The following is a 12,328-nucleotide window of genomic DNA, read 5'->3' as shown; positions in this document are numbered from 1 at the left end:
TGGCAGGGACTCCAAGTCTCCCCTGCTCCCAGCTTTCCTGACTTGGAGATCTTGGGCTTGGAGCTGCACTGGGGGACAGGTGAGGGAGGAGGCCGGGGCACCAGCAGGAAGCTCTGGCTCTCTTTCTCTTTCCTGGTAAAAGCAGAGCACAAAGCGCCCTTTGATCTGTGCCCTCTGCCAGTTCTGGCAGGGCCGCGCTTGTCACCGTTCCAAAAAAGAGCAGGAGGTTACTTAGCTATGGATGAATAATAATTGGGCATTTGTCTAACAGCTACTGTACTGATGAATAATTAAAATTTTTATTACAATTGAGGCGAAGAGCACTCTGCCCATACGGATGGTCTGTCAGCTATGCCAGGGGAAATGCAGGTAATTGAAGAGTGTCCTCCAAGTTCTGAAATAATAGTCATAATTATGGCGAAGATGTCTGGGTAAAAGCTGGGAAAATAGGTGGAGAACCAGACCCAATCACCAGGGCTTCTTCCTTTTTGGGATGTAATAAGGTAAATCAGCCAAAGCTGGCCTTGGGAGTGCAAATGGCTGGAACAGCCAGGGAAAGCTAGGAGTGAAAACCAGGGGGAATAGAAATAAAGAGAAATAGATGAAGACTTGCTAGGCAAATGCCCTTATATAGTAGCTGATGAGGAAGACTTTGATGAGATAAGGGGGACAGCTGGAAGATAATGGAAAAAGTCTGAACTCGGGAATCAGAACACCCTTGTTCAATGGCTTGGCTCCTTTTTGACTTTCTGCATCTATAAAATGGGGATAATACTCCTTAATCATTGGCTCATCTCCTGAGGAGTAAACAAGATAATGTTGAGAATATTTAATAATTATGAAGACAAACAGCAAATGCTAGTAATTATAACCCAAAAGTCAGAATTAAAGGTAACTGGGTTCAAACAGCTTAAGAGTTGGGATGGGTGGAGTGAATGAGGATACAGAAACAGTGGAGAATAAAATCAGTGGTATTGGGGTTGGACCAAATGAAATCAACAGCGGAATTTCATATGGTTTAACTTAAATACATTGTGCAAGGTAAACAAATTCCTTTAGTTATCAAATACCATTTGATACTTCCTGGGTTTTAATAAGACAGTCCACCCAAAAAAAGGGACCACTAGCCGGGCGCGGTGGCTCAAGCCTGTAATCCTAGCACTTTGGGAGGCCGAGACAGGTGGATCACAAGGTCAGGAGATCAAGACCATCCTGGCTAACACGGTGAAACCCCGTCTCTACTAAAAAATACAAAAAACTAGCCAGGTGAGGTGGCGGGCGCCTGTACTCCCAGCTACTCAGGAGGCTGAGGCAGGAGAATGGCATAAACCCAGGAGGTGGAGCATGCAGTGAGCTGAGATCCGGCCACTGCACTCCAGCCTGGGCGACAGAGTGAGACTCCGTCCCAAAAAAAAAAAAAAAAAAAGGACCACTAAATGATAATTATTTTGATGGGAGAGTGTCTGTGGAATTCATACACCCGCCGGTTTATACCGTGGGGTGTAACCATGGGCAGGAAAGACTATTATGCCCGACTTTTTGAGAGCATGTCATGTGCAAGAGAACCTGGACACACCTGAGAGATAAATGGCAAGAATGCTCTGGCTCCCCAAACATATAAGGAGGAGGCTGTGGCTTGCACTTCCCCTGCCCTTCCTCTGTAGTGATCAGCCTTGCAGTCTATGTGATTCAAGTTTATGATGGGAACCAAAAATCTTAATGTATAAAGGCTAAGCACTCAAGGTACATTATCTCTTTTAATCCATACAACATTCCTGTATTCCTCATTTTACACAGAATAAAAATAAGGTTCAAGCCAGGCATGGTGGCTCATATTTATAATCCCAGTGTTTTTGGAAGACCTAGGCAGGAGGATCACTTAAGGCCAGGAGTTCAAGGCTAGCCTGGGTAACATAGCATGACCCCATCTCTAAAAATATTTCAAAATTAGCCAGGCATAGTGGTGTGCACCTGTAGTCCCTGCTACTCAGGAGGCTGAGGCAAGAGGATCATTGCACCCAGGAGGTCAAGGCCACTGCACTCCAGTCTCAGTGACAGAGCAAAACCCTGTCTCTGAAAAAAAAAAAAAGAAAAGAAAAAGAAAAGAAAAGAGAAACTGAGGTTCAGAGGGATTTAAGTAACTAGCTCCAGGTCCCAAGACTTCTAATGCATACAGCCAGGATCTGAAGCTTATTTATCTCTTAAGAACAATCAAAACATTCACTATAATAATTCCCTCCAGGCCAGAGGTGGTGGCTCACGCCTGTAATCCCAGCACTTTGGGAGGCCGAGGTGGGAGGATCACCTGGGGTTGGGAGTTCGAGACCAGCCTTGCTAACATGGTGAAAACCCGCCTCTACTAAAAATACAAAATTAACTGGGTGTGGTGGCAGGCCCCTGTAATCCCAGCTACCTGGGAGGCTGAGGCAGGAGAATGGCTTGAACCTGGGAGGCGGAGGTTGCAGTGAGCCCAGATGGCGCCACTGCACTCCAGCCTAGACAACAGAGTGAGGTTCCATCTCAAAAAACAAAACAAAACAAAAAGCCCTCCATAGTTCCATGGCAGGTGCAGCATTGACCATAGTGCAGTCCATTTTCCTTACAATCTACTAGGAGAAATGATAGTGCAACAAATTAATTCAGCAAGTATTTGTTGAGTGCATTTGTTCAAGGTATGGAGAAACCAGGTATAAATGAGAGATGAAGCCCCATTCCCGGGAGTGACTATGAGGTGAGCATCATGTGCTGGAGTGTCCAAAAACAGGCAGACAGCAGGCAGGCTGGCGTGGAAATGGACAGATGGGACTTGAAGGCAGGAACCTGGGTCCAGTCCTGGTCTCACCATCACTAGGCCCACGATCTCTGTAAGCCCCTCAACTGCTGAGTCAGTTTCATCGTTTGTAAATAAGAATACTGTTGAGCAGAGACGTGCAGGTGAGAGATTGTCCAAACATGCTTTGAAAAGGATGCTAAGTAACTGTTAGCTTTTGTTATCCCTACATTTCTGCTAATCAAACCCGGGATAGTTTTCTACAGCAATCTGTGAGAGGCCCCATTAAATACCGTATTTGAATATTTCAAACTACCCCTTGGCAGGAAGGAGTAATTCTCTCACATGCTCCCTGTCTTGACTGCTGTGTGGAGTTACAGAAAGTGAAGGGCCACAGAGGAGAATGGCTGCCTGGCATCTTTCCATACGAGCTCCTTCTTTCCATCCTTTCTTGAGCATAGATTTATATAGCACATTAACAAAGAGCCAGGGAGGAAAGGAAGAATTTCTAAAGCCTTTGCTAGAAATCCTCAAGTGTTTAGCCACACTGGAGCTACCCCAGCTGCCGCTACCACAGGTCTTCTCTGTGACCCTGCCCTGTCTCTGCTGGCCGAACACCATATCGGAACGGCTGTGCCCTGACCACTGAGCTCCAAGGGTCTAGAATGGCACTTCACATCACAGAATAACAAGGCAGCAGCTGTCCACCCCTCTGAGCACGCCTGGACATCTGGCTGGTGTCTTTCCAAAGGTCTCCATCCTGAGCAGTCCTCAAGCAAACACTCAAATCTCCCGTGGTGAACTCAGGCCAGGACGGTGTGCTTGACTGTTGGTGGCAGCTGCTGAGCTCCAGATGATACGGGTCATGAAGAGTTGGGCTTTTATCTCAGTTCTTGCAACAACCAGATCAGATGTAACAGGTAAGCAATTGGATTTATTTGCCCAGCTCCAAACTCTTGTGCCTATCAGAAAGAATCAAGCCAAACCCTAAAAGGTCAATTTCAGGTGCTGTGTCATTGTCCTCACTGTGACTTTTTCCTTCTTTCCTTCTTTCTCAGTTTTCTCAACTTGTTTAGAGGAGACCTGCAGGGGATTTTTCCACGATATCCAGGAATGAACATCCAGTAACATCTCCCTGAATCTGCAGTGTTCTCCTAAAATTCAAGCACATTTGTAGCCGACCTATCTGCATCTGCACAATTTCCCTAAGTATCATGGTGGGGAGACGGGGATATTCATAGTCTACCCTCAGGGAGAAGGCTCTCCTATCTTGGTGCCCATGGAACGGTAGGGAGAGGAGAGAATGCTAGGAAAACAGTAGGAAGAACCCCTACCATTCAAAGAATCAGTCTACCCTTGAATTAGACCTCATGCAACCTCCCTTCCTGATGCAAACCTGAAACCACCCATGGCCTCATGGACAGGAAGCCACCCAGCTCGATCTGTACAAACCTCCTCAGAGTTGGCTGCATGAGGCTGTCCCTGGTTCTGACACACACTCAATTATTTGGAAAAACAAAACAAAACAAAAAAAAACCTCCCTTATACTGAAAGTGCTTCTCTAGCACTTTCTTCCATTGGTCCATCAGCTATAATGCACTTGCATTTTATCTTCAAAACATATGGGCAGCCAAAATAAAAGGAACGGGTGTCTGCTCTATCTCTTCTAGAACTTCCTCTCTGAGAGGTCCTTTAGCTTGTTTTCTGGCTTTTTTAAAGTTAAGATATTTAGACTTATACCTTGACAAATTATAAATGGCTTTCTCCAGTTGCCCCTTTTCCTGCCCCCCTCCTCTCTCCTTCCTCACAGCACAAGACCTTCCAGTCATTGCAGTTTTCGACATACACAGACCACAGAGAACACCCGGCAAAGGCCAACATAAGTGGCTGTGCACATCAAGAAAAAGACAGTTGTGCCTGCTTCTCAGTGATTATTAAGGGAGAAACAAAACCCACAATGATACACTTCACGTTTTTCTAATTTCCAGTCATGTGTCTCCATGCAGGCATTGCCCACAACCTTAACTTCTCTCCAGAAGTATCTGAGCAAATGTGTCAACATTGCTCCAAATACAAGGTGCAAGTGTACTCTACTGACATGAGCCATCATCCAAAACCCACCCATCTTCCTCTCACAGTCTCCCCCACCTGCCAGAACCCTCCCCGGTGGTGGGAAGAGAGGTGGCAAAAAACAGGGCATTAACTAATTAACACATCCTTTCACTCAACACGCTTGCCTTGAAGCAATTTTGTTTTCACAGCATCGGGCTAGAAAAAAAAAAAAAAAGACCTTGAAAAATCATAGCCAATGCCTCATATATTCTGGTAGATCTATATTTGAAATCTCCAAAGAAGTAGAGCAATTTTTTATTGTTGATGTTGATGATGATGATGGTGACATTTTTGCAGGTCGTTTGTTTTACATGATAAGTATTTCAACGTAAAGAGAGAAGTGTAGGCAATAATAAATGTCTATGTAGCCACAATCTAGCTAACACAATAATTTACCATATTTTGTTCCAATTTATTTTTTGTAAAAACAAACAAACAAACCAAAAAAACAGCATTGAGATGCATGTACTTCTGTCGGAGCCTCCCTCCCTGATCCCAGTCACTTCCCTCCACTCCAGCAGGCAGCCACTGGCCTGAGGCTAATAGTAATGGTGACTTGAAGACTTTTAAAAATACTCACTACATATGTACGTGTAAAGAAATGGAATTTTTCTTTCTACATAAATTATATCATATTGTATGTTCTAGTCTGCACTTGCTCTTTTCACTTGACATCCTCTTTTTCAACAGAGCCATAATGACCCATGCTGCCTAACTCATACATCCCAACGGCTAATATTTCTCCCATCTTAAAAACGAAAACCTTCCACGAACTTTGCCAATCATGTACTGCCCTGTCTGTTGTACTCTTCACCTTTCTTGCAATACGACTCCATGCAAGTGTTGTCCACACTCGTGGTCTCCTAGTTTTCTCCCGAACTCTCTCAACTCACTCCAATTCGACTTCACTAGCAAGAAACTTTGGTATCATAGCTAAAAATCCTTCCTGCCTAGAATTAGGACTTTGCTTCATGAATAGCCAGGAGAAGCGTCATGTCTCAGTTCCCAATGGTGGCTTCTGTGTGCCCTGGTAGTTTGAGAGCACCTTCCTCAGCTTGTCTGTTCTCAATGTTAGCACATGGGACCAAGCACCTGGTGAACTGGCCCACATTGGGAGGTGCTGGCAATTCTGCCGCCTCTGCCACTATGAGACTCTGAAGAATGCTGCACATACACAGATGCCCCTTGTAGAAGTCCTTTCTGACAAGTCCTAAAAAGATACATGAACATCACATTGAGCCTTTCCTACCCTTGCGAACACCGCCATGTGGGAGAAGGGGAAGAGCCACTGTCCAGGTCTCCCTGCCTGTGGATCACTCTCAGCATCCACTCATCTCACCAGCTGCTAGGATGACAGAGATGCACAGTGTGCCCAAGAAGAGCTTTTCACTCCACCCGTTCTGCCCCTAAAAACATACCTCTGTTGGGAGTTACTATAAGGGTCTATGAATGTTTAGATCCCCATTAGGGAAAGAACTCAGAGCTCAGGGATCAAGGATATGTGGTTCTCAGAGCTCCTCACCTGTGAGAGGACACCTTTATTGTTCATCCATATGCTGAGCCCAGCCTTGGTCCCTGCCCCACTCATATGAAAAGCCTAACTATAGCTAACTGTATTTATAAATCCCATAAATACACAAGTCAGGCTCACGGTGGTTTTGTAAACCATTTCTTTCCTTTTTATTTTTTTGTCTTATTCAATTACTTTGCATCTCAGTTGACGCCAAAATATCAGTGGATAGGCACACATTCTAAAAGCTTCAGTGTACTGCTCAGAAAATATGGAAAAACAAAACAGACACTCTGAATATCCTCGGCGAATAGCCTCTCCAAAGCTCAGCACTGAGAAACAAACTACCTGTGCAGAGAAAACCGCAAATAGATGCTGTTTGCCCTGTTTGTATAGTTTATAGACAAATTTTCATTTTGCATTATACTTTTCATACGAGCGCATCCTAAAAATATTTTTCACAACGAACTGTGCACATGTAGTTAAGATTGCAGAGAGAAAGAAATAATAAAAGATATAAGTAAAGACAAAACTTTCTACCAAAGATTTCAGGGGAAAAAGCATTGGCCAGGATAAATAAAATATTTTTAAATGAGGGGTGTATAATTAAATGGTCAGAGAAATAACTCAAGGCAAGTAAATTGACTTTCTTTTCCTTTTTTTACATTTCTTGTCTCATTTCTCCCTTAGATAAGACAACAAAGGTTTGAGCCAGCTGCTGTCTTCTTCCTACCTATGGGACATTGAGTGGTTTATTTATGTTACCTCCATAAGCCTCAGTCTCTTCATCTGTAAAATAAAAGATAATAGGCTGGGTGCAGGGGCTGATGCCTGTAATCCCAGCACTTTGGGAGGCTGAGGTGGGCAGTTCACAAGGTCAAGAGATCGAGACCATCCTGGCCAACATGGTGAAACCCTGCCTCTACTAAAAATGCAAAAATTAGCTGGGCATGGTGGTGCGTGCATGTAATCCCAGCTACTCAGGAGGCTGAGAGAGAGAATTACTTGAACCCAGGAGGCGGAGATTGCAGTGAGCCGAGATCACGCCACTGCACTCCAGCCTAGAGACAGACGAGACTCCATCTCAAAAAAAAAAAAAAAAAAAGATAATTACAGCATAGCACCCATCTCCTTGAGTAACTGTATTAAATGTAAATGCAGCACCTAGCCACATTACTATGCACATAGAAAGTATTCAATAATGTTTGCTGCTATTAATATTAATATTTCCTTCATAAATTTATTAATATTCATTTTCTCCCATCTTAACCCTTCTGGGCCCCTCAATCCACAGGACCTGCCTTCAGCCTCCTGCCTCCTCACTGCCTTCATTCGCACTTCTTTGAGTCAGGTTGGCAAATCCCTTCATAACCTGCCCGATCTAGTTTTCCAGCCCCCAATACTCTCCTGACCTATAAATTCGCCTTCTGCGGTGGCCCCACACTGAACTCCTCCCAGGTGGCAGCTCTTTGGCTCTGTCTGTCCTTCCTTTCTTTTTGCTCTTTTCCTGGAATGCCCTTCTTCTCTTGTCATCCTACTCAAGACAATCAGTTTCTCCCTCTATCGCTCCTTGAATTCACCGCTGATACTGCACTCGTGTCCGCATATTGCCAGGTTTTATTTATGGAAGACACTTCTTAGCCATCTTGTGAGCTCCCTGAAGGAACTGTCTTCTTTATCTGTATAGCCCCACCTAGCAGGCACTCAAGGCACGCTTGTAGAATGAATAAGGGAACAGACCATTTCTTCTGAGCTGGTTCCAGTCTTGCTAAGCCAATTGAAAGAATGCCTTCTCTTGCAATCTACAAATTGAAAAGCCTGTGAGACCCTCAGGACACTCAGGCAAGTTTTCCAGCATATGTGATCACACCAAGCCTTAGTGAATTTGCCTCTCACGTGGAGAAGAGTCTCTTCTAAAAGTGAAATGGAGATGGGCTGGGCGCGGTGGCTCACGCCTGTAATCCCAGCACTTTGGGAGGCTGAGGCGGCGGATCACAAGGTTGGGAGATCCAGACCATCCTGGCTAAGACGGTGAAACCCCGTCTCTACCAAAAATACAAAAAATTAGCCCGCGCGGTGGCGGGCGCCTGTAGTCCCAGCTACTCGGGAGGCTGAGGCAGGAGAATGGCGTGAACCCGGGAGGCGGAGCTTGCAGTGAGCCGAGATGGCGCCACTGCACTCCAGCCTCGGTGAGAGGGAAACTCCGTCTCAAAAAAAAGAAAAAAAAAAAAATGAAACGGAGATGAAGGGTGAGACTCTTACAGTAGTTCACCTCCCCTAAGATCCTCTTGTGATTCAGAAGCATCTTGGAAAGAAATCCTTGACACTTGCCTCACCCACCCTGAGCTGTAAGATAAAGCACTGGGTGGTAAACGTGGCACCATGGTAGGGAGCTTCCTTTTATCCTCACTGTTTCTGGAGGGGGAAGCGTTAGCACAGAGACTCCCCGGGAAACCCGAGGATGCCTCACCACCTCACCATAACAGCAGGAAACCCAGAAATGATTCACAGCTGAAACCTCTGGCCCACATCAACACATCACATCACATGGTCATTTCAACTGGAAACCAAACAGCCACCTGGGCATAATTATCTGTTTTTTTTGTGAAGGTGTAAATACACAGTGAGTAGGAAGAGTCCAACAAAACCTATTATAATGCTGGTGGTGGGCGCCACAAAGAGAGCACCCCTTACTAGACATCCCCTGGTCCAGTGAAAGACAGGCTTTGTACTGAGTCTCCCGCCTGGGAGACCTGCCAGGAAAGTAAATCCCCAGGAAAGAGAGGCATTTCCCAGTAGGTGCTTTGCTTTTTGTTGGTTTTCTTTTCTCGGTTGTTTACTTTGTTCTACTTTGTTTTTACTATAGTTCTGTCCTACTGGTGGTGGAGTGGGACTCCTTCATGATGTGTCACAGTTTCCTTGAGTTTTAGGAAAAGACGGCCCACATGGCAGATTCAGAAATGATGAATCAGCACATAAACAAACAGGAAGGTAAGCAGCCCTCCCAAGGTCACCTGGTTAGCGGCAGGGTGTGAACCAGAGTCCAGGTGTCCTGACCACCCACCACCGCCTGTCTTCCTCCCTCATACAAGATCCCTTCTAGGCCAGGGCTGAGAACCAAGGCAGTGGCATCATGGGGAGGGAGTGAGGACAGAAAGGTCAGGGAAGGCACCGGGAGGGAGAGGCAGTCCCAACCCAACTCAACAGCCTAAGGTCAAAGCCCAGCTCCACTCCTGGCAGCTGTGAGACTTTGGTGCATTTGTTTAATGTCCTTGAGCCTCTATTTCTTCACTTGGAAAATAGGATTGATGACAATATGGTTCACTCTAAGAACTAAATGCCACATCAAACTTTGGGTAAAGGGGTTGGCACATCGTGAGGACCACATTGGCGCTTAATACTCCAATGATGGCTTCCCTATAAGTACAGAGTCTTCTTCAAGCAGTGGAGAGCATGGGTTTTGCCTGTTCCTTTAATCATGGCTGTGAATTTGCTCCAACACCATTGTTCCCAAAGTAGAACATACTGGCAGCTTCCCCCCATCCATGACCCATCTCTGCTTGGAGATTTTGTAGTAGTAGTACTGGCTACTTTTAAGGAGAACTCATTCCACTGTTGGACAATGGCAGCTCTTAGAAAGATCCCTCTTGCATTGGGATAAAATCTTACCTGCCTTTTTATAACTTCTCCTCACTGGTTTTAACACTACTGTTTTGGTTCTCATACTTGGAGAAATGTTCTCCCAGGGACTCTAGGTGATGTGTTGGGGATCAGTAAACCCATTAAATAAACAGGGCATGTTTTCCTTATGAACAAAATTAAAATGAAGATTTATTAGGGAAACAGAATTTAAGCTTTGCATCGAATGGCTATGCTTTTTAAAATATGTTTCAGCCTGGGCATGGGGTCTTATGCCTGTAATCCCAGCACCGGGAGGCCGAGGCAGGCAGAAAACCTGAGGTCAGGAGTTCGAGACCAGCCTGGCCAATATGGCGAAACTCAGTCTCTACTAAAAAATACAAAAATTAGCCAGGATTGGTGGCGAGCACCTCTAATCCCAGCTACTTGGGAGGCTGAGGCAGGAGAATCGCTTGAACCCAGGAGGTGGAGGTTGCAGTGAGCCAAGATCGCGCCACTGCACTCCAGCACAGGCTGTCGCCTGTGAGAGTCTGACTCAAAAAAAAAAAAAAAAAAAGTTTCAATTTAAAATATTTTTTATTAAAACAAACAAGCATATTTTAGTATATAATATAAAATTCAAATCATTTCTTTTTCAGATTTGGCACAAAAAATTTTGCTTCGGGCAACCACTGCCAGCTCTATCCAGATCTCCCAGGAGTATCTATTCACTTGCCTGTGACACTGAGGATTTCTAGATGGAGAAGGCTGAGAAATGCTACTCTGCTGAACAGAGCTACAAAGAACAAATCTAATTCCTTTCCCATGGGGCTGCCCATCAAGTTTTCCTAAGATCTTACAGTTGGAAAGAGACTCAGAAGTTGTCTAAATCGATCTCCCTTCTGCAGCAATCCTAACAGATGGTCACCCAGCCTCCGCTGGATCAGGCTCAGAGTGGAAAAGAGACCACATGGTGATCATTGCCATTGCAGCGCTGGCCAGCTCTGATTGTTAGAATGTTCTTTTCTTAAGCCTAGCGCCATGCACAGGGACCCTGGAATGTGGCAGACCTGAGGTGGACAGCCGCTTCACCTCACCGGGCCTCAGTTTCCTGTAATCCCAGCACTTTGGGAGGTCGAGGCAGGCGGATCATCTGAGGTCAGGAGTTCGAGACCAGCCTGGCCAACGTGGCGAAACCCCAACTCTACTAAAAAATACCAAAATTAACCAGGCTTTAGGGCGGGTGCCTGTAATCCCAGCTACTCAGGAGGCTGAGGCAGGGAAAATGCTGTAAAATGGTGTGAATGGTGTTAGCTATATCACAAGGAAAAAAAAAAAAACGGACAAAAAGCCCTTAGCATTCTGTCTGGCATGTTGAAGGATTCAATAAATGTTCACTATCATCACCATTCCCTTCCAAGCTTCCATGAGCTAAAATTCCAGAGACTGTTTATAATGCTTCTGCAACACCGTGCTTTACATATTCAAAAATAGTTAATGTACTGTCCCCTGGCTGCACCTAAAAAGCTTTTGTTCCTAAGTTAAATATGCCCCCGCCTTCCTTGATAGAATTAACATTGAAACCTCTCAGTGTATGGTTTTTGGAAAGCTGTTTGAAAGCGTGTTAAAAATTCTTAGGAATGAACTGGAGAAATGTCAGAAGATGAAAAGTGCCACGGAGAAAACAAAGGGAGCAGAGGAAAGGGATGGAAAAGGCTAGAATGCAAGGGGCGGGTGCAGCTTAAAATATAGGAGTCAAGTAGCTCACATTCAAAGAACTGGGCTTTCTCATGAAGCTTGATTAGAGACCATGGCATGGACCACAATGGGGTACTCCACGCCTTCTCAGAGTTGCAGGCAGACAGATCTGCCGTGCAGCACTGGCCACCCAGGCTGAAAAGCAGAAAGGCCTGAACAGGGGCTTGGCGAGGGCAGCCCACGTTTGCTCACTGGGTGGCCAGAAGTTCAGCATCATCCTGTGGCCTCAACAGAAAGGGCCAGGGAGCAGGAGGTGGGGCACCAGGAGACCCTGTCTTTACATCATGCTCCAACCCCTAAAAATATGGCCCAATGCATGTATTAGGCTCTCATCCATCCAGTTAATTCCTCCTTCTCTTATAGAGAAGAGTAACCAAGGCCGGGTGTGATGGCTCACACCTGTAATCCTAGCACTTTGGGAGGCTAAGGCGAGAAGATCACTTGAGCCCAGGAGTTCGAGATCAGCCTGACCATTATGGCAAAACCCTGTCTCTACCAAAAATACAAAAATTAGCCAGGTGTAGTGACGCACGTCTGTAACCCCAGGTACTTGGGAGGCT

The sequence above is a fragment of the Macaca nemestrina genome, chromosome 10, assembly GCF_043159975.1.
Source record: "Macaca nemestrina isolate mMacNem1 chromosome 10, mMacNem.hap1, whole genome shotgun sequence".
Taxonomy (NCBI): Eukaryota; Metazoa; Chordata; class Mammalia; order Primates; family Cercopithecidae; genus Macaca; species Macaca nemestrina.
This window is presented reverse-complemented; position numbering follows the sequence as displayed.